Raw genomic sequence first — 24,879 nt, 5'->3', positions numbered from 1 at the left:
GACTGGCTCTCCCAAGGCTATCAATAGTTCTAACGGAATGTTGTCTACTCAAAATGATTCAAACGGCTCTGAGCACTATGGGACTTAACGTCTGAGGTCATCAGACCCTTAGAACTTAGAACTACTTAAACCTAACTAACATAAGGACATCACACACAACCATGCCCGAGGCAGGATTCGAACCTGCGACCGTAGTGGTTGCGGTTCCAGACTGTAGCGCCTAGAACCGCTCGGCCACTCCGGCCGGCGTTGTCTACTCCCGGGGCCACGTTACAACTTAGGTCCTTCAATGCTCTGTCAAAGTCTTCACGAAATATCACATCTCCCATCTCATCTTCGTCTACGTCCTCTTCAATTTCCATAATGTTGCCCTCAGGTACATCGCTCTTGTATAGACCCTTTATATACTCCTTCCGCCTTTCTGCTTTCCCTTATTTGCTTAGGACTGGTTTTCAATCTGAGCTCTTGATATTTATACAGGTGGTTCTCTTTCTCCAAAGGTCTCTTTAATTTTCCTGTAGGCGGCATCTATCTGACCCCTAGTGATATGTGTTTCTACATCCTTACATTTGTTCTCTAGCTCATCTCTCTTAGCCACTTCACACTTCCTGTCGACCTCTTAATTGAGACGTTTGTCTTTTCGCCTGCTTAATTTGCTGCACTTTTATATTTTCTCGTTTCATCAATTAAATTCAATATCTCTCGTGATACCCCAGTATTTCTACTACTTTTCGTCCTTTTACCTACTTGATCCTCTTCTGCCTGCACTATGTCATCTCTCAAAGCTACACATTCACTTACTACTGTGTTCCTTCCCATGTTCTTGTCAGTCGTTCCCGAATGCTTCCTCTGAAACTCTCTACAACCTCTGGTTCTTTCAGTTTATCCAGGTCCCACCTCCTTAAATTGCTACCTTTTTGCAGTTTCTTCGTAACCAATAAATTATGGTCAGAGTTCACACCTGCTCGTATAAATGTCTTACAATTTAAAACCTTTATCCTAAATCTTTGTCTTATCGTTTTATAATCAATCTGAAACCTTTCGGTGTCTCCAGGTCTCTTCCACGTATGAAAGCTTCTTTCACGGTTTTCATGGTTCTTAAGCCAAGTGTTAGAGATGATCAAGGTGTGTTCTGTGCAAAATTCTATGAGGCGGCTTTTCTTTCATTCCTTACCCCTTGTCCATATTCACCTACTACTTCTCTTTTTTCCTACTATTGAATTCCAGTCCCCCATCACTATTAAGTTTTCATCTCCCTTCATTATATGACTAATTTCTTTTATCTCATTATACACTTCTTCAATCTCTTCATCATTTGCGGAGCTAGTTAGCATATAAATTGTATTACTGTGGTAGGCACGGGATTTGTGTTTATCTTGACTACAATAATGCGTTCACTATGCTGTTCGTGGTAGCTTATTCGAGTTCCTATTCTTTTTACTCATTATGAAACCTACTCCTGAATTTTCAGATTTCATACTGTATTTATAACCCTGTATTCAGAAGTCCTCTTCCTCTTGCCGCCGAACTTCGCTAATTCCACTGTATCTAACTTCAACCTACCCATTTCCATTTATAAACTTTATAACCTACCTGTCCGATTAAGCGATCTGACGTTCCACGCTCCGATTCGTAGAACGGCAGTTGCGTTTCCCCTGATAACGACGTCCTCCTTTGCTAAAATTTTATTGCTTTTTGTGCTCCACCGCCCTCAGGTAATTAATGAATGACCTTGTACAGAGGGAAACACCAAAGGCAGCTATTTTAGGATAGCTATCAACTACGAATAGAAATAGTTAATTATGTAAAGGGAAATAAAGATTTTATGAATTAATTTCGAAATTTTATGAAATTTTGACTGCATAAAACATTTTCAACTGTTATGGCATCTCTGAGATGGTCTTTGCACGCTGGTTTTGGACAAGCACTGCATTGAAAGGAAATCATTCGGCCTTCTTTCCGACTATAAAAAAGAAATCGTCCAGTTTCTTAAATTGGTTCTGATTATGTTGCTAATCCTCGAATATCGCTCCCAAAATGTGTCAGAATCTTTTCCATGATTATGCACAGCCTTTTAGACAAATTTTTGTTCGTGAGTCTACCCTTCCTTTTCCTTCGACCAGCCCAAGCGCCGATGACTTGCGAAAATTTCTTCGGCTCTTTGTGCCGCCATTGCCTTTATACAAGACATACGTGTTCATCCCAGACACATCTAAAAGCCCATGCATCGCATACCCCAGGCCCTGTTTTTTCGTGCTGTGGTCTTGTGTTCATCCCAGACACATCTAAAAGCCCATGCATCGCATACCCCAGGCCCTGTTTTTTCGTGCTGTGGTCTTGTGTTCATCCCAGACACATCTAAAAGCCCATGCATTGCATACCCCAGGCCCTGTTTTTTCGTGCTGTGGTCTTATTGTGGCGTAGTATATCAAATACATCGACTCTCCCTTTGCCATCACTGTATAAAAGCAGTATGTTCGACTTCTTTGCTTCCCCATGTGCTTCACCTTGGAACGTATAAAAGTAACTTCTTTTTCTTTCCTGTAAATGAGTGAAAACGAAGAAACTGGCCTAATTTTCCCCTGAAACAGAGATTCTTGGATTTATGGCGTGGTTTTGCTTAGGATACCAACTATTGTTAACTTTTTATCGGCCAGTTTGCCGGCTACTTCGCACGAAACAAACCAATCGTCCATGGTAAAGTTCCGGTTGGTTCCATAAGTAGGTTCGCATAAAATCATCACATAATATATAGGAACCGAAAAAGGAGTATCCCTAGTTTATTTTCGAAAATATGAGATGCCGCCATAAAAGGTATACGTCTTAGCGTCATTTAAAGAAATTCTCTGTAGCCCAATTTGTCCGGTTTGCTTAGCAAATACATTTTGAATATGCATCTGCCTAAACAGTTTAGGAATACCCAGTTTGGGAATACCCATTTTTACCATATAAAGTTTTCCTTGCTCGCTGATCACCTTCATTTGATGAATTAACATCAAAAGGCGTTACATAGATAAAAGTATTATATGGAATGAGATAATAACTTACTCCACCTTGTTATTTTAGGGTTAAATTAATTTGCATGGTTATTTGAGGTGGTTCCTCATTCTGTGGATCGACACAGTCTGGTCCAGGGCATACCCGCGGCATACTCCTACCACAGCCGACATTCTAGAATGAGTAGTGACCGCCATATGCATTGGTGACCAAATACACGAATAGATGCTGCCATCAATTTTTTTTCGGTGGAATTACGCAGTTATTTGTTTCTAGGATTCTAACTCTCCATTAGTTTTGTGGAGTTTGATGGTTTTCTTCATACGTTAGTACACTGTGAGCCACTTCATTACTATAAGCCATTCCAGATCTAAAAATGAATGATTCGTCATTGTATATATTTTACGAGAAGCAAAAATAAAATGCGTATGTTCTCCAAATGCGTATGCCCGTGTACACAGACTTCCACTTCACAGTGTTTCATTCGAATTCCCAAAGGGCTTCTACAAAAATGATCTAGTACTCCCTACCTCAGTGAAACATTTTGTTGTCCAGAGGAGCACAAAATTCCACATGGTGCATCATACAACTCATCATAAAAAATAACAGACAAATAAATCCTGCCGCTGTGGAGGAGCGGTTCTAGGCGCTTCAGTCAGGAACGGCTCTGCTGCAACGGTCGCAGGTTCTAATCCTGCCTCGGGCATGGATGTGTGAGATGTCCTTAGGTTAGTTAGGTTTAAGTGGTTCTTACTCTAGGGGACTGATGACCTCAGATGTTAAGACCCATAGTGCTTAGAGGCATTTGAACCCATTTTCTTCTGCCTCGAGGAATCTTTCGAAACTTGAGCGGACTTATTGGACCACTGAAAAGCAGTTGTTAGAAGTTGTGTGGGCAGTCCCCACGTTCAGAAGCTATCTACTGAGTCATGAAGTGATTGTTTTCACTAACAACAAGGCATTGAGCTATTTATGTGAATGTAAATTGTTGAACAGCAGACTAATGAGGTGGGATATATCCCTGCACTAATTGAATTACAACATCCAGTACATAAAGGGAACTGAAAACGTTGTGGCTGATGCTTTCTCAAGATTACCTGTGGGAACTGGGGATATGTTAAGAGAGGAAGAGGATGGAAATAAAGAATTTAAAACGCTATACATAAAAGATCTGCCAAGCGATAGAAATATCAAAGGAGTATGTAGTGACATGCAGTGTATAACACCACAGAAGGTCGGAGATCCAGTAGCAGTTGGCTTTTTTTGAGCCACTGCCAACTGGAAAAGGTGAATGCAAATTCTTTTTTGTAGTAGTGGACGTATTTCGTAAATGTATCAAGTTGTATGCAATCAAACGGGCAACCAGTAAGAGTCTGATTTCCAAGTTCACACAAGAGTATTTTCCTTTGATTAGTGTACCAAGAGCTATTTTAAGTGGCAAAGGATCCCAATTCACTAGTAATGGCTGGGTTATGTCTACAATTTTTTTTTTCATCAGTCTACTGACTGGTTTGATGCGGCCCGCCACGAATTCCTTTCCTGTGCTAACCTCTTCATCTCAGAGTAACACTTGCAACCTACGTCCTCAATTATTTGCTAAACGTATTCCAATCTCTGTCTTCCTCTACAGTTTTTGCTCTCTACAGTTCCCTCTAGTAACATGGAAGCCATTCCCTCATGCCTTAGCAGATGTCCTATCATCCTGTCCCTTCTCCTTATCAGTGTTTTCCACAAATTCCTTTCCTCTCCTATTCTGCGTATAACCTCCTCATTCCTTACCTTATCAGTCCACCTAATTTTCAACATTCGTCTATAGCACCACATCTCAAATGCTTCGATTCTCTTCTCTTCCGGTTTTCCCACAGTCCATGTTTCACTACCATACAATGCTGTACTCCACACGTACATCCTCAGAAATTTCTTCCTCAAATTAAGGCCGGTATTTGATATTAGTAGACTTCTCTTGGCCAGAAATGCCTTTTTTGCCATAGCGAGTCTGCTTTTGATGTCCTCCTTGCCCCGCCCGTCATTGGTTATTTTACTGCCTAGATAGCAGAATTCCTTAACTTCATTGACTTCTTGACCATTAATCCTGATGTTAAGTTTCTCGCTGTTCTCATTTCTACTACTTCTCATTACCTTCGTCTTTCTCCGATTTACTCTCAAACCATACTGTGTACTCATTAGACTGTTCATTACGTTCAGCAGATCATTTAATTCTTCTTCACTTTCACTCAAGATAGCAATGTCATCAGCGAATCGTATCATTGATATCCTTTCACCTTGTATTTTAGTTCCACTCCTGAACCTTTCTTTTATTTCCATCATTGCTTCCTCGATGTACAGATTGACGAGTAGAGGCGAAAGGCTACTGCCTTGTCTAACACGCTTCTTAATACGAGCACTTTGTTCTTGATCGTCCACTCTTATTATTCCCTCTTGGTTGTTGTACATATTGTATATGACCCGTCTCTCCCTACAGCTTACCCCTACTTTTTTCAGCATCTCGAACAGCTTGCACCATTTTATATTGTCGAACGCTTTTTCCAGGTCGACAAATCCTATGAGCGTGTCTTGATTTTTCTTTAGCCTTGCTTCCATTATTAGCCGTAACGTCAGAATTGCCTCTCTCGTGCCTTTACTTTTCCTAAAGCCAAACTGATCGTCACCTAGCGCATTCTCAATTTTCTTTTCCATTCTTCTGTATATTTTTGTTGTAATCAGCTTCGATGCATGAGCTGTTAAGATGATTGTGCGATAATTCTCGCTCTTGTCAGCTCTTGCCGTCTTCGGAATTGTGTGGATGATGCTTTTCCGAAAGTCAGATGGTATGTCGCCAGACTGATATATTCTACACACCAACGTGAATAGTCGTTTTGTTGCCACTTCCCATAATGATTTTAGAAATTCTGATGGAATGTTATCTATCCCTTCTGCCTTATTTGACCGTAAGTCCTCCAAAGCTCTTTTAAATTCCGATTCTAATACTGGATCCCCTATCTCTTCTAAATCGACTCCTGTTTCTTCTTCTATCACATCAGACAAATCTTCACCCTCATAGAGGCTTTCAATGTATTCTTTCCACCTATCTGCTCTCTCCTCTGCATTTAACAGTGGAATTCCCGTTGCATTTTTAGTGTTACCACCGTTGCTTTTAACGTCACCAAAGGTTGTTTTGACTTTCCTGTATGCTGAGTCTGTCCTTCCGACAATCATATCTTTTTCGATGTCTTCACAGTTTTCCTGCAGCAATTTTGTCTTAGCTTCCCTGCACTTCCTGTTTATTTCATTCCTCAGCGTCTTGTATTTCTGTATTCCTGATTTTCCCGGAACATGTTTGTACTTCCTCCTTTCATCAATCAACTGAAGTATTTCCTCTGTTACCCATGGTTTCTTCGCAGCTACCTTCTTTGTACCTACGTTTTCCTTCCCAACTTCTGTGATGGCCCTTTTTAGAGACGTCCATTCCTCTTCACCTGTGTTGCCTACTGCACTATTCCTTATTGCTGTATCTATAGCGTTAAAGAACTTCAAACGTATCTCGTCATTCCTTCGAACTTCCGTATCCCACTTCTTAGCGTATTGATTCTTCCTGACTATTGTCGTGAACTTCAGCCTACTCTTCATCACTACTATATTGTGATCTGAGTCTATATCTGCTCCTGGGTACGCCTTACAATCCAGTATCTGATTTCGGAATCTCTGTCTGACCATGATGTAATCTAATTGAAATCTTCTCGTATCTCCCGGCCTTTTCCAAGTATACCTCCTCCTCTTGTGATTCTTGAACAGGGTATTCGCTATTACTAGCTGAAACTTGGTACAGAACTCAATTAGTCTTTCTCCACTTTCATTCCTTGTCCCAAGCCCACATTCTCCTGTAACCTTTTCTTCTACTCCTTCCCCTACAACTGCATTCCAGTCGCCCATAACTATTAGATTTTCGTCCCACTTTACATACTGCATTACCCTTTCAATATCCTCATACACTTTCTCTATCTGTTCATCTTCAGCTTGCGACGTCGGCATGTATACCTGAACTATCGTTGTCGGTGTTGGTCTGCTGTTGATTCTGATTAGAACAATCCGGTCACTGAACTGTTCACAGTAACACACCCTCTGCCCTACCTTCCTATTCATAACGAATCCTACACCTGTTATACCATTTTCTGCTGCTGTTGATATTACCCGATACTCACCTGACCAGAAATCCTTGTCTTTCTTCCACTTCACTTCACTGACCACCAGTTTATCTATATTGAGCCTTTGCATTTCCCTTTTCAGATTTTCTAGTTTCCCTACCACGTTCAAGCTTCTGACATTCCACCCCCCGACTCGTAGAACATTATCCTTTCGTTGATTATTAAATCTTTTTCTCATGGTAACTTCCCCCTTGGTAGTCGCCTCCCGGAGATCCGAATGGGGTACCATTCCGTAATCTTCTGCCATTGACACTACAGGCCACATGTCCTGTGGATACAGGTTACGTGTCTTTAATGCAGTGGTTTCCATTGCCTTCTGCATCCTCATGTCGTTGATCATTGCTGATTCTTCCGCCTTTAGGGGCAATTTCCCATCCCTAGGACAAGAGAGTGCCCTCTACCTCTATCCGCTACTCCGCCCTTTTTGACAAGGCCGTTGGCAGAATGAGGCTGACTTCTTATGCCGGAAGTCTTCGGCAGCCAATGCTGATTATTTATCAAAATATAGACAGTGGCGGGGATCGAACCCGGGACCGAAGACGTTTTGATTATGAATCAAAGACGATACCCGTAGACCACGGCCGCGAATAATTTAGTGATAAAGTGTAGTTTCCTGTGGTGTGCAGGAATGAACTACCAGTCAATCTGTACACAATTTATTGTAATTAAAGAACAACGCCTTCTTGGCGTTCACTGAGTGTTAAACGCAAGAACAAATACAAAAAACATCACAACTCTTCTGGTCTCAAACGAGGTAAGGAAACAAGACAGTCTAAGAAAATACTGAACCAAAATCAACAATACACAATACAACCTGCTACTACAATGCTATGACGAGTGAATACAATGCTAGGGCCGGCGTAAGTACTCGCTGGAGCTGTTCTTAGCGGTTGTTAAACACTGCCGGTCTGACGGTCTAGGCTTGCGTATAAAGCCAGGTCGGCGGAGTGCTACATGAGTCATAACAGTTCCGAGTGCTTGAACACTGTCACATGTTGTCTGGCGAAGTAGTTCCATGTTTATTTGGAATCTCTATTATTTTTTCTGTCCTCTGTCGATGCTTCTCTCCACTCTCCTAAAAGGGCGTCGGCAACCCATGTTGCGTGTCGGTTGTGCCGGCCGTCTAATGGTAAGGGGCCGCTACGACGTAAAGCATATAATAATCTCAGTGTATCATCCCTCTAGCAGTCCAGCAGGACGTATATGAAAGATTTGGGACGGCTCTGCAGGACATACTTAAGCAATAAACACAACTTTTGGGTGTAATATCTAAAAGATTTAGAAACAGTAACTGTGAGAAGCATAACTCCGCAGGGTTTTCATCGTCCTTTAATCCTTCTTCACTGCTTCTTGCCACAACCAACGATGCCTTCGGGGTGTCTGATATGTTTCAGATATCCCGAACAAGCACCCTTTTGTAATGCTATTCGGCCCTGCTCAGTACGAAAGATCTCATGACGAGGTCACGATACTTCATAGGCGAAGTACTGATGTTAAACTGTGTTCGCATCGACCCTGTGTCCACAATCATGTTGCATAAATTGGAAATGATGTCTTAACTACTGATGACGCCTTTGACACAAATGTTTTATTAATCTCCATTGCAGAGTGTAATTTTAGATATTTTACTTCTGATGAAGGTATATTTATATATACCGAAACGTTGCACAAGAATTTTGATTAATCTTTATCCTGCAACTGTTTTGGCTGTCATCATTTAACGGAACAGTAGTTTTTTTTTTACAGAAAACGCATGTAATTACTTAATACTAACAAGAAATGAGAGAGCAGTGAAATACATACCGTTACTGACACCGTATTTACGGTCTTACATTTGGCCAATCTTACTCAGTGTGTTATGAATGTTTAACATTTTCACATTAATAAGTTTTGTAGTTAGTTCTGTCCTACGACAGGTAAGTTGTTTTTAACTCATTATCACCCTTCATGAATACTTCTGATTTCTCTGAGCAATAATTGATGTAGTCGTCATTGAAGAAACTGTAGTTGTATGGTATGTATCGTATAAGGTGAGACTTCTTTGTGTCCGTCCACTGAAATAACTAAGTACGTGAAACTTCTTTTGGTTACTGAGCGCTGTCAGCGATATTAATTATAGTCTATAGCGCTGCCAACATACAAACATATTAACAAAGGAACATTGGATAATACAGTAGTACTGGGTAGCTCAAAATTAGAGAATTTAAGAAAATTGCATTAAGTCCCAGTATCGAAGTCGTAAACTATAGTAATCAGTTGCAGAACTCGTCTGTATTGCCACAGCCTGTTGAATGAAGGTAAATGTATGTGTGATTACAGTGTTGAGAAATTACTCTCTATGACATTCATTTTCTACTGGAAATATGAGGGATGTTTTAAAAGCTCCACGTGGTCCCGAAATGCTACATTGAAAATTCGATGAAGTGTTGCACAGAATTTTTCCACAGTGTATCTATGTCCGTTGATTGTGTGGTGTCACCGCCAGACACCACACTCGCTAGGTGGTAGCCTTTAAATCGGCCGCGGTCCGTTAGTATACGTCGGACCCGCGTGTCGCCACTATCAGTGATTGCAGACCGAGCGCCGCCACACGGCAGGTCTAGTCTATAGACTCCCTAGCACTCGCCCCAGTTGTACAGCCGACTCTGCTAGCGATGGTTCACTGTCTACATACGCTCTCATTTGAGGTGACGACAGTTTAGCATAGCCTTCAGCTACGTAATTTGCTACGACCTAGCAAGGCGCCATATTCAGTTACTATGAATGTATTCTGAAACAGATAATATTGTGAATCATGTACCGTCAAGAGCGACGTTCATCATTAATGGATTAAAGTTAAGTATCAAACTAATTACATCCGATTTCTGAATTCTAATTCCTTGTCATGTTCCAGACCTCACGTCAGTATAGTTCCTCCCTCCTCACGCCAGCCTGCGTGTGCTAAAACGCGTGCATTTCGGCCTCCACTAGTAACACGGTGTTCGCTCTTCCGCCAACACAACAGATTGTATCACGTCCCACTTTTCAGTTCTGACTGCACAGTGAGCAAATATAGGTGCCTAGAACAACAGTCACCCGCGAAGTATGAAGTGAGTGTCAGCATTCGCCGATGGTTTCCGCCTGATTTCACACAGCCCACATAATGTATCTGTCATGCGTGAGAACGCAGTGCGGCAATGTTGCAGTAACTCATTGCTACTGCAGCAAGACGCTCCTCCAGCGTTTTCGATGCCATTTGTTTGATCTCCCACCATACAGATTGGGCATAGCTACCTATGATTTTCATATCTTTGCTCACATAAACCTCTGGCTGGACACACAAGCCAGCAGATGTTCCTCATAGCCTCTATTTTTGTGAGTAGCTGTTCACTGAGATAACAATGAATGGCTTGGACATGGATGTATTCTTTATGTCTGATGAGGCCTTGTTTTATTGTGAATGGTAATGTCAACTAACAGAATCAGAGTTACAGGTTATGGGCAGCAGAGAATCTGCACAGTTTCCACGGAAAACCATTGCATGATCAGACGCTTGGGGTGCGGTGTGCAGTGTCTGCACGCCGCCTTATCGATCCCATTTTCTTTCATCAGACGCTGACTTCGGCGCGTTACATTGCCAACTTTTTGAAACTATTTGTGGTATCATTAAATTTCAACAGGTGGAGAAACTACCCATACAGCCGGCCGAACCTTGGAATACATTTATCCAATCTTCACGTCTGACAGAGTCGTTTGAAGAGGTCAGTCCAGTCGCGGGCCTAGCTGCCCACCCAGGTCAGCTGATCTGTCAGTGTGCGAATATTTTGTGTAGGAACCCGTCAGGTCTAAGGTGTAACGCAACAACCCTCAAAGTCCTCAAGAACTGTACCAGAATATTTCGCATGGCATTGCAGCAATTCCAGCAGTCCAGCTTCGATTCGCCTTCAGCAACTCTCTGAGCAGGGCTCAAAAATACCAAGAGATGAATGGTGGTCACTTTCAACATCTGCTATAGTCTGGTTAATACTGTATATCCGTTCTTCTGCTGTGTTTCTATGTACCTTAGAATTCTGTTCTCTGGCCCTTTTTTATTTGCTCCACCCTGTACAATTTCGTAGTTTTGGTACGCAAGAAATCGTGCCGTGGCATCCTTGAGCGTGAATTGCGATTTACTCTTTGTATAGAATGAAGATAGTGTTACTCCTTGCTACTTCATGCTACTTTTGCTTTTTTTGATGCCGCTTTCACGGCGTTGCAGTTTTAATGGACAGCAAAATAATAACCGAAAGAGCTTTTTTGCTGTTGAACAATGCGCTAAATAGGAGGAAATTGTTGCAGGGTGCTCACGTACAAAAGGAAAAGTGTTTTTGAAGATGCAGAGCGATGGTGGAGAATAGTGTTCTCTGACAGGGCAGGAAGCATTGCCGCGCCTGTTGCGTGTCTCGCCGCCTGCTCCAGGGAGGGCGGCGTGGGAAGCCGTTGCACAAACACCCTCCCGTCGGCTCAGAACGTAATAAACGTCAAGCCGGCCCCGTCACTCCAGACAAGCGGCTCCCTTTTTATCGCGCTACCTCATCGCTCACGAAAGCAGTTGATGAAAGACGAGTGTTTCTTATTGCAGTCTCAGTCTCTAAACCGGGACTTGCGAGCCTCTTCTCCTTTACTTCACATAAATGAAATACCATAATTTTCAGCACACTGAAACTCTAAGCCTGCGGTGAAGCAAATGAAAATGTTAAGTTCCGATAGATATTTGCCGACCGCTATGGTCGAGCTGTCCTAGGCGCTTCTGTCCATTGCCGCGCTGCTGCTGCGGTCGCAGGTTCGAATCCTGCCTCGGGCATGGATGTGTGTGATGTCCTTAGGTTAGTAGGTTTAAGTAGTTCTAAGTTCTGGGGGACTGATGACCTCAGATGTTAAGTCCCATTTTTTTTCCTTTATTGTTATTTTCACACCTGATACAGGTAGGCCAGCAGCGGCATAATACGCCGCTCTTCGGCCAAAGATTTGATTACTGTTACAAAAGGAAACAATCGAAAAACAGACGTGGTGAATATACAAACGTAGACATACAAAATTAAAACAAATAAAAACGGTCAGAAACGTGGACACACTAAGTCCCATAGTGCTCAGAGCCATTTTTTGAGGTGTACTGATAAGCTAAGGAAAGAGAAAATTCTGCGCAGACTCGGAGAGGAAAGGAATATGTGGAAAACACTGGCAAGGGACAAGATGACAGGACATCTCTTAAGACATCATGGGCTGACTTCCATGGTAGCAGAGGGAGCTGTAGAGGGCAAAAACTGTAAAGGAAGACAGAGACTGGAGTACAGTTCCCTTTAGTACCATGGAAATCATCCCCGATGTGTTAACAGGTGTCCTAACATCTTGTCTCTTCTCCTTGCCAGTGTTTTCCACATATTCCTTTCCTCTCAGATTCTGGGCAGAATCTTCTCATTCCTTACCTTATCAGGCCACCTAATTTTCAACATTGTTCTATAGCACCACCTCTCAAACGCTTCAATTCTCTTCTCGTCCGGTTTCCCCAAAGTCCATGTTTCACTAGGTTGCTAGTGCTTACTCCGAGATGAAGAAGTTGACACAGGAGAGGAATTAGTGTCGGGCCGCATCAAACCACTCATAAGACTGATGACTGAGAAAGTAAAATAAATAAAAATACAACTCTTGACCTTCGACTTTGACTTTTACCTCCCCTCCTCCGCTTCCCTCCAATACTAAATTTGTGACCGTTTGGTGTCTCAGCATGTGTGCTATCAACCGATACCTTCTCTTGTCTCTTCAATTTTATTAATTACTTTCTATTTGTTCCGTTATATATCCACCTAATCTTCAACATTCTTCCGTAGCACTATATTTCGAAAGATTCTGTTTTCCTTTCGCCTTAACTGTTGATCGTCCATGTTTCACTTCCATACATGGCTACACTTCAGACAAATACGGTCAGAAAACTTCTTAAAATTTAAATCTATATTCGCTGTTTACAAATTTCTCTTTTTCAGAAATGCGTTTCTTGCCATTGCTACCCTACATTTTATCTCTCTCCACTTCGGTCATCAGCAGTTATTTTGCTGTCCAAATAGATAAATTCATCAACTAATTTAAGTTTCCTAATTCCCTCGGCAACACCTGATATAATTCGATTGCATTCCATTATCCTTGTTTTGCTTTTGTTGATGTTAATGTCTATTAAATACGTGTTCGTGTGAATCTTTCTTCTTCTGGTGTAGCTTACAAGGGTAATAGCCCAGCTCGAGAGACTAAACAAAATAAAAATATTTTAATAACGCAGATTTGTCTCGTCTCCCACCTACTGAAGCCCCTCATCTCTAAAATTCTGTGTTTCCGTTGTGTTTAAAACGCTAACTGCACGTTAAAACCAGTTATGAACAAGTTTCACTCCGACTATTGTGCCAAATTTTCAAATGTGGTACCCTGAATAGTACCAGGTAGGTATAAATGAAAGTGCAGCTACTCACAGAACTCAAGTGTGGGCTTGTAAGTAATGTATCATATGGAAGCGAAACTTCGCAGATATGCTAATGCGTTAGTGGGGAACCGATTTACACCGAAACCCCATTTATTGCTCGTGTAGCATGGCCCGTTTATGGCCTTCTGGCCCTCTCTTACGTGCAACCAGGAACAACATATACCAAAAATATTACATAACCATTACAATAATAGTAATTTGCTTATTAATAAATATACCTGGAAATAATAACAGAAACATTATTAACATTGATAAAATAATGGATAATATTGATTATTTGCTACATAATAAACCCAATGATAAACATTTAAATTATTAATGAAAAGTAATAATTAGTTACAGCTATGACCAGGTGCAAATTTGCCATTATACACTGTTTTTACGGTGGTGTGACATCCACGTCGTCATTTGACAAGATATAACGCGAGCGAACAGTATGGCTATCGAGAAGAGGGCTAGCGGACTATTAGTGAAACTGTTTTATGTGAACGGCACTCGAAAGGTTTAAGGAGAGGCCCGATGTCATTAAATAGTTTAAGGAAGATGATAATGAAATTATAAAACACCGGTGAGCTTAGTGTGTTTCCTGAAAGAGGAAAACGTGCTGTCTCGGTGAGAGTTTTTGATGAAGTGGCTGCAACTGCCCATGGAGATCATGCAGCATCACGACAACTGTCTATTCCATTGTCAATTGTCAACAGTACGGAAAGTTTTGCAGTCTGTTTCCACTGGTACAAGTGCAAGATCCAGACGGTGCAGCAATTGAAATACCTTAATCCGTAGCAGCGTTCGGAATTTGCTCCTTGGTTTCTGGCACGGATCGACGTTGATGACACGTGGCTGCGAAATATTTGATGCAGTGATGACACACATTTTACACTACCAAGTGCACTAAGTACACATTACTGCCTAATTTCGGATACTATTAAATCACATGTTGTGCACATAGAGCCATTGCACTCACCATACATGACAGAGTAGCATGAATTCAGAAGCATCGCTGTCCGCTGTTCTTTGAAGAGAATACACCCAGAGGATCTGTTAGGAGTACCATGACGTGTGCACGTTATCGCGGCCTCCTCGTACAGTGTGTGATTCCTGTTCTGGTAGAGCACAGCTGTGTGGAGACCTTTGCTTTCATTCAGGATGGGGCAACACTACACGTCGCTCATCCAGTGGAAATCTGCTTAATTCAACCTTCCACGAACTTGTTATCTGCAGAGGTTTTCCAGATGGAAGGCCTGCAACATCACCTGATCCGAATTCGTGTGCCTTTGTCTCTGGGGATATCTAAGAGAGTGCATTTACCACGTTCGATCTCTACCTGATCTCAATTCCAGGAACACGTTGCTCAGATTCCACCACAACTGTTTCGAACAACTGTCGATTACGTCGTTTTACGGATCTAGCATCTCGTTGAAGTCTCCAGTGCTCTTATTGAACAAATTGTATAAGTGGCGCTTAATAATAAAATCAAAATTATGCCTTTCTCACTTGTTTGGAATTCTCTGCTGACATCCCGTTACTAACCCCTTACATATGGAAACATTTCGATAAATCAATCTTGCATTCGTAGAGACATATTTGCACCTGGTGGCTAAAAAAGGAACAATTTTTTTGTCAGTGTTTTTCACATATTCCTTTCCTCTCCGATTCTGCGTAGAACCTCCTCATTCCTTAGCCTATAAATCCACCTAATTTCCAACATTCGCCTGCAGCACCTCATTTCAAATGCTTAGCTTATCTTCTGTTCCGGGTTTCCCACGCTCCATGTTTCACTACCATACAATTGCTGTAATCCAGACGTACAATCTTAGAAATTTCTTTCTCAAATTAAGGCCGATATTTGATACTAGTACACTTCTCTTGCCCAGGAACGCCTTTTTTCCCATTGCTTTCAATGTCCTCCTAGCTCCGTCCGAATTGTTTATTTTAATGCCTAGGTAGCAGAAGTCCTTAATTTCATCCTGAAGTCGAGTTCCTCCCTGTTCTAACTTCTGTTGCTTGTCATTACTTTCGTCTATCTTCGATTCACTCTCAATCCATATTCTGCACCCATTAGATTGTTAATTCACTTCAGCAGATCATGTAAGTCTTCCTCACTTTCACTCAGGATAGCAATGTCATCAGTGAATCGCATCATTGTTATCATTTGACCATGAATTTTAATTCCACTACTGTACCTTTCTTTATTTCCATCAATGTTTCCTCGATGTACAGACTGAACAGAAGGGGTGAAATGTTACATCCTTGTCTTACATCCTTTTTAATACGAGCACTTCGTTCTTGGTCGTCCAGGCATGAGCTGTTAAGCTATTTGTGCGGTAATTCTCGCACTTGTCAGCTCTTGCCGTCTTCGGAATTGTGTGCATGATGCTTTTTCGAAAGTCAGATGGTATGTAACCAGACTCATACATTCTACACACCAACGTGAACAGACGTTTTGTTGCCACATTCCCCAATGATTTTAGAAATTCTGATAGAATGTTATCTATCCCTTCTGCCTTGTTTGACCTTAAGTTCTCCATAGTTCTTATAAATTGTGATTCTAATATTGGATTCCCTATCTCTTCTGAATTGTCTCCTGTTTCTTCTTATATCACATCAGTCTATTCCTGCCCCTCACAGAGGCTTTCGAAGTATTCTTTCCACCTATCCGCTCACTCTTCTGCATTTAACAGTGGAATTTCCGTTGCACTATTAATGTTACCACCCCTGCTTTTAATGGCACCGAAGGTTATTTTGACTTTCCTGTATGCTGAGTCTGTCCTTCCGACGATCATTTCTTTTTCGATGTTGTTGCTGTTGTGGTCTTCAGTCCTGAGATTGGTTTGATGCAGCTCTCCATGCTAATCTATCCTGTGCAAGCTTCTTCATCTCCCAGTACCTACTGCAACCTACATCCTTCTGTATTTGCTTGGTGTCTTCATCTCTTGGTCTCCCTCTACGATTTTTACCCTCCACGCTGCCCTCTATTACTAAACTGGTGATCCCTTGATGCCTCAGAACATGCCCTACCAACCCATCCCTTCTTCTAGTCAAGTTGTGCCACAAACATCTCTTCTCGCCAATCATATTCAACACCTCCTCATTAGTTATGTTATTAAACTGACAATTCGGTAATTTTCACATCTGTAAACACCTGCTTTCTTTGGGATTGGAATTATTATATTCTTCTTGAAGTCTTAGGGTATTTCGCCTGTCTCATACATCTTGCTCACTAGATGGTAGAGTTTTGTCAGGACGGGCTCTCCCAAGGCCGTCAGTAGTTCTAATGGAATGTTGTCTACTCCCGGGGCCTTGTTTCGACTCAGGTCTTTCAGTCCTCTGTCAAACTCTTCACGCAGTATCATATCACCCATTTCATCTTCATCTACATCTTCTTCCATTTCCATAATATTGTCCTAAAGTACGTCGCCCTTGTATAGACCCTCTATATACTCCTTCCACCTTTCTGCTTTCCCTCCTTTGCTTAGAACTGTGTTTCCATCTGAGCTCTTAATACTCATACAAGTGGTTCTCTTTTCTCCAAAGGTCTCTTTAATTTTCCCGTAGGCAGTATCTATCTTACCCCTAGTGAGATAAGCCTCTACATCCTTACATTTATCCTCTAGCCATGCCTTCTTAGCCATTTTGCATTTCCTATCGATCTCATTTTTGAGACGTTTGTATTCCTTTTTGCCTGCTTCATTTACTGCATTTTTATATTTTCTCCTTTTTATCAATTAAATTTAATATTTTTTCTGTTACCCAAGGATTTCTACTAGCCCTCGTATTTTTACCTACTTGACCCTCCGCTGCCTTCACTACTTCATCCCTCAAAGCTACCCATTCTTCTTCTACTGTATTTCTTTCCCCCATTCCTGCCATTTGTTCCCTTACGCTCTTCCTGAAACTCTGTAAAACCTCTGGTTCTTTCAGTTTATCCAGGTCCCATCTCCTTAAATTCCCACCTTGTTGCAGTTTCTTCAGTTTTAATCTACAGTTCATAACCAATAGATTGTGGTCAGAGTCCACATCTGCCCCTGGAAATGTCTTACAATTTAAAACCTGGTTCCTAAATCTTCTGTATCCCACTTCTTTGCGTATTGATTCTTCCTGCCTAATGCTTTAAACTTCATCCTACTCATCATCACTACTATATTGTCATCTCAGTCTATATCTGCTCTTGGGTAGGCCTTACAGTCCAGTATCTGATTTCGGGATCTCTGCCTGACCATGATGTAATCTAACTGAAATCTTCCCGTATCGCCCGGCCTTTTCCAGATACACCTCCTCCTCTTATGATTCTTGAACAGAGTATTCGCTATTACAAGCTGAAACTTGTTACAGAACTCAGTTAGTCCTTCTCCTCTCTCATTCTTTGTTGTCCCAAGCCCATATTCTCCTGTAACCTTTTCTTCTACTTCCTCCCCTACAGCTGCATTCCAGTCCCCATAACTATTAGATTTCCATCCCCCTTTAAATATCGTGTTACCCTTTCAATATTCTCATACACTTTCTCCGTCTCTTCATCTTTATCTTGCGACGTCGGCATAGATAACTGAACTATCGTTGTCGGTGTTGCTTTGCTGTCGATTCTGATAAGAACGACCCTGTCTCTAAACTCTCTGCCCTACCTTCCTATTCATAACGAATCCTACTCCTGCTATACCCTTTTCTGCTGCTGTTGATATTACTCTATACTCATCTGACCAGAAATTGTTATCTTCTTTCCACTTCATTTCACTGACCCCTACTATATCTAGATTGATCCTTTACATTCCCCTTTTCAGATTTTCTCGTTTGCCTACCACGTTCAAGCTTCTGACATTCCACGCCCCGACTCGTAGAACTTTATTTTTCCTATTGAGTATGCAATCTTTTTCTCATGGTGACCTCCCCTTTTGGCAGTCATCTCCCGGAGATCCGAATGGGGAATATTTCGAAACCTTTTTCCAATGGAGAGATCATCATGACACTTCTTCAATTACAGGCCACATGTCCTGTGGATACTCGTTGCGTGGCTTTAATGTAGTGGTTTGCATTGCCTTCTGAAACCTCATGCCGTTGATCATTGCTGATTCTTCTACCTTTAGGGGCAGGCTCCTACCCGTAGGACAAGAGAGTGCAAATAACCTTTGTCCGCTCATCCGCCATCTTTGACAAGGCCGTTGGCAGAATGAGGGTGAAGTCTTCGGCCGCTCACTGCTACAGAACAAAAAAGTGACAAGTGCAAAAAATCCTAATACTCACATTGCATCGAATCCTAAATCTTTGGATATAGTGTAGCACATAACCACTGACTCACCGAAACACGATCAGTTATTTTCCAATAGACATAGCATTGCTGATGTACATGTACTTAGTACTTCTATTCATCAACGTGTGTTTAGTTCTCACTGCAGTTTAAACATATTTGTGCGATCGGTAGTTGGATTCATGCCTTCCTGTGACCATTGAGTTAGTTAGAATTTAGTACGATCTGCGCAATTGTTGCTGTTCAACCAAAGAGTGCTTTTAGTGAGAAGATAATCGATCATTACTGGCTGTAGTTCAATTCCACACTCTGTCTCTTCAGTGCAAATAGTTCGAATTTCCCTTTCTTATTCTGCCGCAAAGTGTCTGATATTCCCTTCTTCTTTTTCAATTATCAGTCATCCCCAAGAATTCTTAAGGGAGCACTTATTGTCACTCGTTACTTACATGGCAGATATCAAACGGAAATAGTTGAATGCGCGGCTACAGTAACTACCAACTGAAAGGCAGATCACAGGCGACTGGAAGAGATGCAAATTCACGTATGTAATCTGTTATAATACGTTGAGATATTGTAAAGGAGGTGCACTACTCACTTTAAAAAAATGCTTATCGCTCGTAGAGGGTGGCTGTATAGTCGGAAACATCGTTTCTTCCCCACACCCCCCTGGCGTTGGGTGGATGAGAGAGATTGGGGGAGGTGGCAAGCCCCCACTGCCAGTCAGCCACAACAGCTCGAACTCTGTAACCGTAATATTTTGTTTATACGGAGCAAGTTGCCTTTGCCACGTACTGCAGCGGCGCTGCACCAGTTGACTGCTGTGTAACGGCAGCATGCAGATGGACCAGACCGAGAGAGGTAATGCTTCATTTTTTCCAGTTTTAAGTAAAAAAGTAATGTTAGCCTTTTTTAGTGCAGAGCACCGCTCTCCTGTTCTTACCCTGGTGGTAGGGGCGCAAGTGTCGTGGAGCGTATTAGCGAAGTCTACACTAATTCTGTAGAAACGTATCAGCCGTTATTTCTTTTACATGTGCACTATAATCATATAGTGCTAGGAGAGATGGTAGTTACGTCACACACTGAAACTGCAAGTGATAATTTCGCTTTTATTGAAAAATATGTCTGGTGTGTATACTGTTGTTAAATAAAAATGGTTTAATGCAGAATAACCGTGCAGTTTATTACATTTCCACCATGTGTGTGATTGTTTGATGAAGATTTTTACTCGTGTCTTCACGAAAAATTTAGCTATTTGTGGAATAGTAAGAAAAACATCTTTAAAGCCGGGCTGTGTGCTTACAGAATAGATATTAAATAATTTTTCATACATTCGCAATAAATTATTTACTTTTGTCAAATTATACCAAAACAGTAATTAGAGCCCTACAATGATTTGTTTGCAGGGCTTGTATGGTGGTGGTATTTACACACCCATATTTATGTGCGTCTTCGTAAGAAATCAGTAAAATTTACACAAAACCAGTATTAACATGTTTTTTTTTCCTTTTTGACAAATCTACAAAATTAGCTACAAAACACATATTTACATATACATTCTTAAAAAGTGGGGAGAAATAATAAAAAACCCGATATTCATGTGCATCTTCTTAAGAAGTGGGGGAAATCTATAAAGTAGCAATGAAACATGCGTCTTCTTAAAAATCGTTAAAAAGTAGCCATGAAACTGCAGATAATGTCGTATGGTGGCAAACATTTACGAAAACTAGGCCGATACCCCTGGGTGATGTGGTGTGCAGCATATTTGTAATATCATCTGAATTTGCTGCTGCTGCTGTTGCTCCAGTGAGATCCACATTAAGAGTGACAATCCCAGGGACGCTAAGGAACAGTGGCGACAGTGGTGGTGGTGGCGTGGGTGTGGGTGGGGGGGGGGGGGGGGGGGGAACCTGTGATAGTAGCGAGTAGGGACGGCGGGGGCAGCGTTTTTCTTGGGTCACAAATTACCTTCATTAAGCAATAATAGTTATCACTTTAAACTAAGAGCCTTGCACACCTCCGTAAATATGAAGCGACTAGGTGGCCATCTTGCCCATGAATTATGGTAATTATCATTACAGTAATTACCCATTAATTATCATCTAAATAAGCAAAACATGTGCCCAAGTGAACAGTTTGTTTCCATAAGGGTCATTAAATTAGGCTAACGCAAATGGCTGGTGTGTTTACTTACGGAGAGCTATGGGGCCATTGTTGCAGAACATACATTCCCCCATAACAAGCCTGTAAAACTAGGTTACAGGAAATTGGTGAGCCACGCTATTCGGTGTTCCGATGAAGTGCTGTGTGCCTGAAGACGATTTTTCACCTCACATACCTTGCAGAGCATTCAAGCAAAACTAGACAAGTTATCATATGTATATCCAGCGTGTTTATAATTATTGAAGGATTCACAAATATCAAATTAGCAGTTTGATCCTCTTTCAACAGAAAAGTGACAATTGTGTTTCCGTTCTCAATGGTCTGCCTGACAGCTACAATACAGTTGGATCTAGATTGTGACTTAAATATCACTTTGGACATTTCCACCCTTGCTCTCTTTCCAGGAAATTTGCGAACTGTAAGAGATGAGGAGATTGAACGCTTTCACCAAGACATCTGTAAAATGCAACATCGTTATGAAAGTCACTGGAACCCTTCGATGGGGGCAAACATTTCTGACATATTGTCAGAGACAGTAATGAAATGGCAAACAAAAGAAGAGCGTCTTTGTGACACTTTTCAATTGCCATAGAAGGTTAAAGTTGAAAATACATTGTGAACTAATATAGACCACCTATTGGTGTCATGTCCAATATTCACATTAAATAGTACTGAATTCTAAACTGCTGAATATGTAATCGTTGTTTGTTTTAAATCTGTGAATATTTGGCAGTACTGTTATTGATTCTGCTGCACATCTAGCAATTATAACGTGATAGAGAAAAACTGATTTCACCAATGAATTCAGCACCCTAAAATTAGGCAGGTACACTCATTTACAAGTTAGGTGCAGAAAAACGTTTAAATTTGTTGACTATTGTAATCAGGAATCGATCTTCCAAACGTCTTTTAAGATGAAATAGCAATCAGACTCCAAAATCAACGCTGTATAACAACACACACTAACGGGCTTATCCCTGCAACAGACGCAGCACCACTGATCGAACGCGTCCATTCGTCAAAACGAGATAGAACCTATTAACACATCGAGATCCGTGAACACAAGTAGTAGCACAAATTAATTTTTGGAGCGTTTGTTAGTGCGGGTTGCCTACATCAGGGCAAGTATGCACTCAGGGGCTAATCTCTTTTGATTGACAGGAAATGACCCCCTGGTGATAATTCATCCTTTTGACAGCTTATGACCACCCTCCACCTTGTGAACCCAACCCCCTCAAGAAACCTCCAACCTCCCTCGTCCCTCTCACTGATATGGATACACTTTCAGGCCTGAGTTAGGGAATAGCCCTTCTTACTCTTATCAGTTGGATTCAGTACTTATTGTTCAATTAATTAACCCCTCCCCCTCTGATAAACCCCCAACTCTCCCCTCACCTCCCCTACGTGGACGTTGACAGCTCTGTGGTGGAAGGGAACGAAACGACAGGAAATTCAATTATGTAGAAGGGAGTATATTGCTTATTTATAAAAATTCGGTTTGCAGGGATTGGATATCTCTTTAACTCATCATTTTCTTCAGTTTGGGAAGATGCAGGCCTAGTAAAGAAGTAATTACATGGATCGTGTAATTACATGGATCGTGAAACACCCGTCACACGTAATTACATTGCTGAAAGTCGTTCGATCGCCAAGCCATTCCCTGTCCACTGGACCGCGCACAAAACCGACTCGAGCCACTGCGCATGCAGTTGAATCGCGGTTCTGTAAGCCAGCCAGTCCAGCACCGACTTGTCGTGTGTACAACTGGTTTATTAAAAAAAAAGAAAATAAAAAATAAGCGATCAGCAGCAACAAGCGGCAGTGCCAACGCCCAAGGTAATAGGGTAATGGGAATTAACAGGTAAGAATATATTTAATGTCATAGCATGAGGTCGGATTTTGCAGTGTATATTTTCGCAAAAAGTTTCGCAGTATCAAGTTCAGATTTAGGAGTTAATTTTTTTTTTTCTTGTTGTTTCAGCACACATACACCAAATGGTGGAAGAGCTGGAGGTGGAGGTCCAGGAGCAGTAATGCCATCATAAGATATTTGTATAATTGTGTAATGCATTATCGTTGCTATGGGTGATTTTGAGGACCAAAATCGATAAACGTTACTTCTTTTTTAGTTCGGTAAGAATTTCGTATTGTTTGAGTATAATTGTCCATTACATTTTTTCATCTCCATAGTACTGTGTATACGTAATCAAATTTCATCATACACTCCTGGAAATTGAAATAAGAACACCGTGAATTCATTGTCCCAGGAAGGGGAAACTTTATTGACACATTCCTGGGGTCAGATACATCACATGATCACACTGACAGAACCACAGGCACATAGACACAGGCAACAGAGCATGCACAATGTCGGCACTAGTACAATGTATATCCACCTTTCGCAGCAATGCAGGCTGCTATTCTCCCATGGCGACGATCGTAGAGATGCTGGATGTAGTCCTGTGGAACGGCTTGCCGTGCCATTTCCACCTGGCGCCTCAGTTGGACCAGCGTTCGTGCTGGACGCGCAGACCGCGTGAGACGACGCTTCATCCAGTCCCAAACATGCTCAATGGGGGACAGATCCGGAGATCTTGCTGGCCAGGTAGTTGACTTACACCTTCTAGAGCACGTTGGGTGGCACGGGATACATGCGGACGTGCATTGTCCTGTTGGAACAGCAAGTTCCCTTGCCGGTCTAGGAATGGTAGAACGATGGGTTCGATGACGGTTTGGATGTACCGTGCACTATTCAGTGTCCCCTCGACGATCACCAGAGGTGTACGGCCAGTGTAGGAGATCGCTCCCCACACCATGATGCCGGGTGTTGGCCCTGTGTGCCTCGGTCGTATGCAGTCCTGATTGTGGCGCTCACCTGCACAGCGCCAAACACGCATACGACCATCATTGGCACCAAGGCAGAAGCGACTCTCATCGCTGAAGACGACACGTCTCCATTCGTCCCTATATTCGCGCCTGTCGCGACACCACTGGAGGCGGGCTGCACGAAGTTGGGGCGTGAGCGGAAGACGGCCTAACGGTGTGCGGGACCGTAGCCCAGCTTCATGGAGACGGTTGCGAATGGTCCTCGCCGATACCCCAGGAGCAACAGTGTCCCTAATTTGCTGGGAAGTGGCGGTGCGGTCCCCTACGGCACTGCGTAGGATCCTACGGTCTTGGCGTGCATCCGTGCGTCGCTGCGGTCCGGTCCCAGGTCGACGGGCACGTGCACCTTCCGCCGACCACTGGCGACAACATCGATGTACTGTGGAGACCTCACGCCCCACGTGTTGAGCAATTCGGCGGTACGTCCACCCGGCCTCCCGCATGCCCACTATACGCCCTCGCTCAAAGTCCGTCAACTGCACATACGGTTCACGTCCACGCTGTCGCGGCATGCTACCAGTGTTAAAGACTGCGATGGAGCTCCGTATGCCACGGCAAACTGGCTGACACTGACGGCGGCGGTGCACAAATGCTGCGCAGCTAGCGCCATTCGACGGCCAACACCGCTGTTCCTGGTGTGTCCGCTGTGCCGTGCGTGTGATCATTGCTTGTACAGCCCTCTCGCAGTGTCCGGAGCAAGTATGGTGGGTCTGACACACCGGTTTCAATGTGTTCTTTTTTCCATTTCCAGGAGTGTATATGCAAAATGGTAGATGGTTTCCTGTCAGATGAAGAAGGGGAACGGCGAGGGGCATGTGTTGGAGATATACAAGAGCAGATCTCATGTGAGTATATATCCTAAAAAATATATTTTTGTTTCCTGTGGTTCCTGTGTGTGTGTATGCTTT

This window comes from Schistocerca gregaria, chromosome 7 (assembly GCF_023897955.1).
Source record: "Schistocerca gregaria isolate iqSchGreg1 chromosome 7, iqSchGreg1.2, whole genome shotgun sequence".
NCBI classification, from domain to species: domain Eukaryota; kingdom Metazoa; phylum Arthropoda; class Insecta; order Orthoptera; family Acrididae; genus Schistocerca; species Schistocerca gregaria.
Note: the sequence above shows the minus strand (reverse complement) of the source record.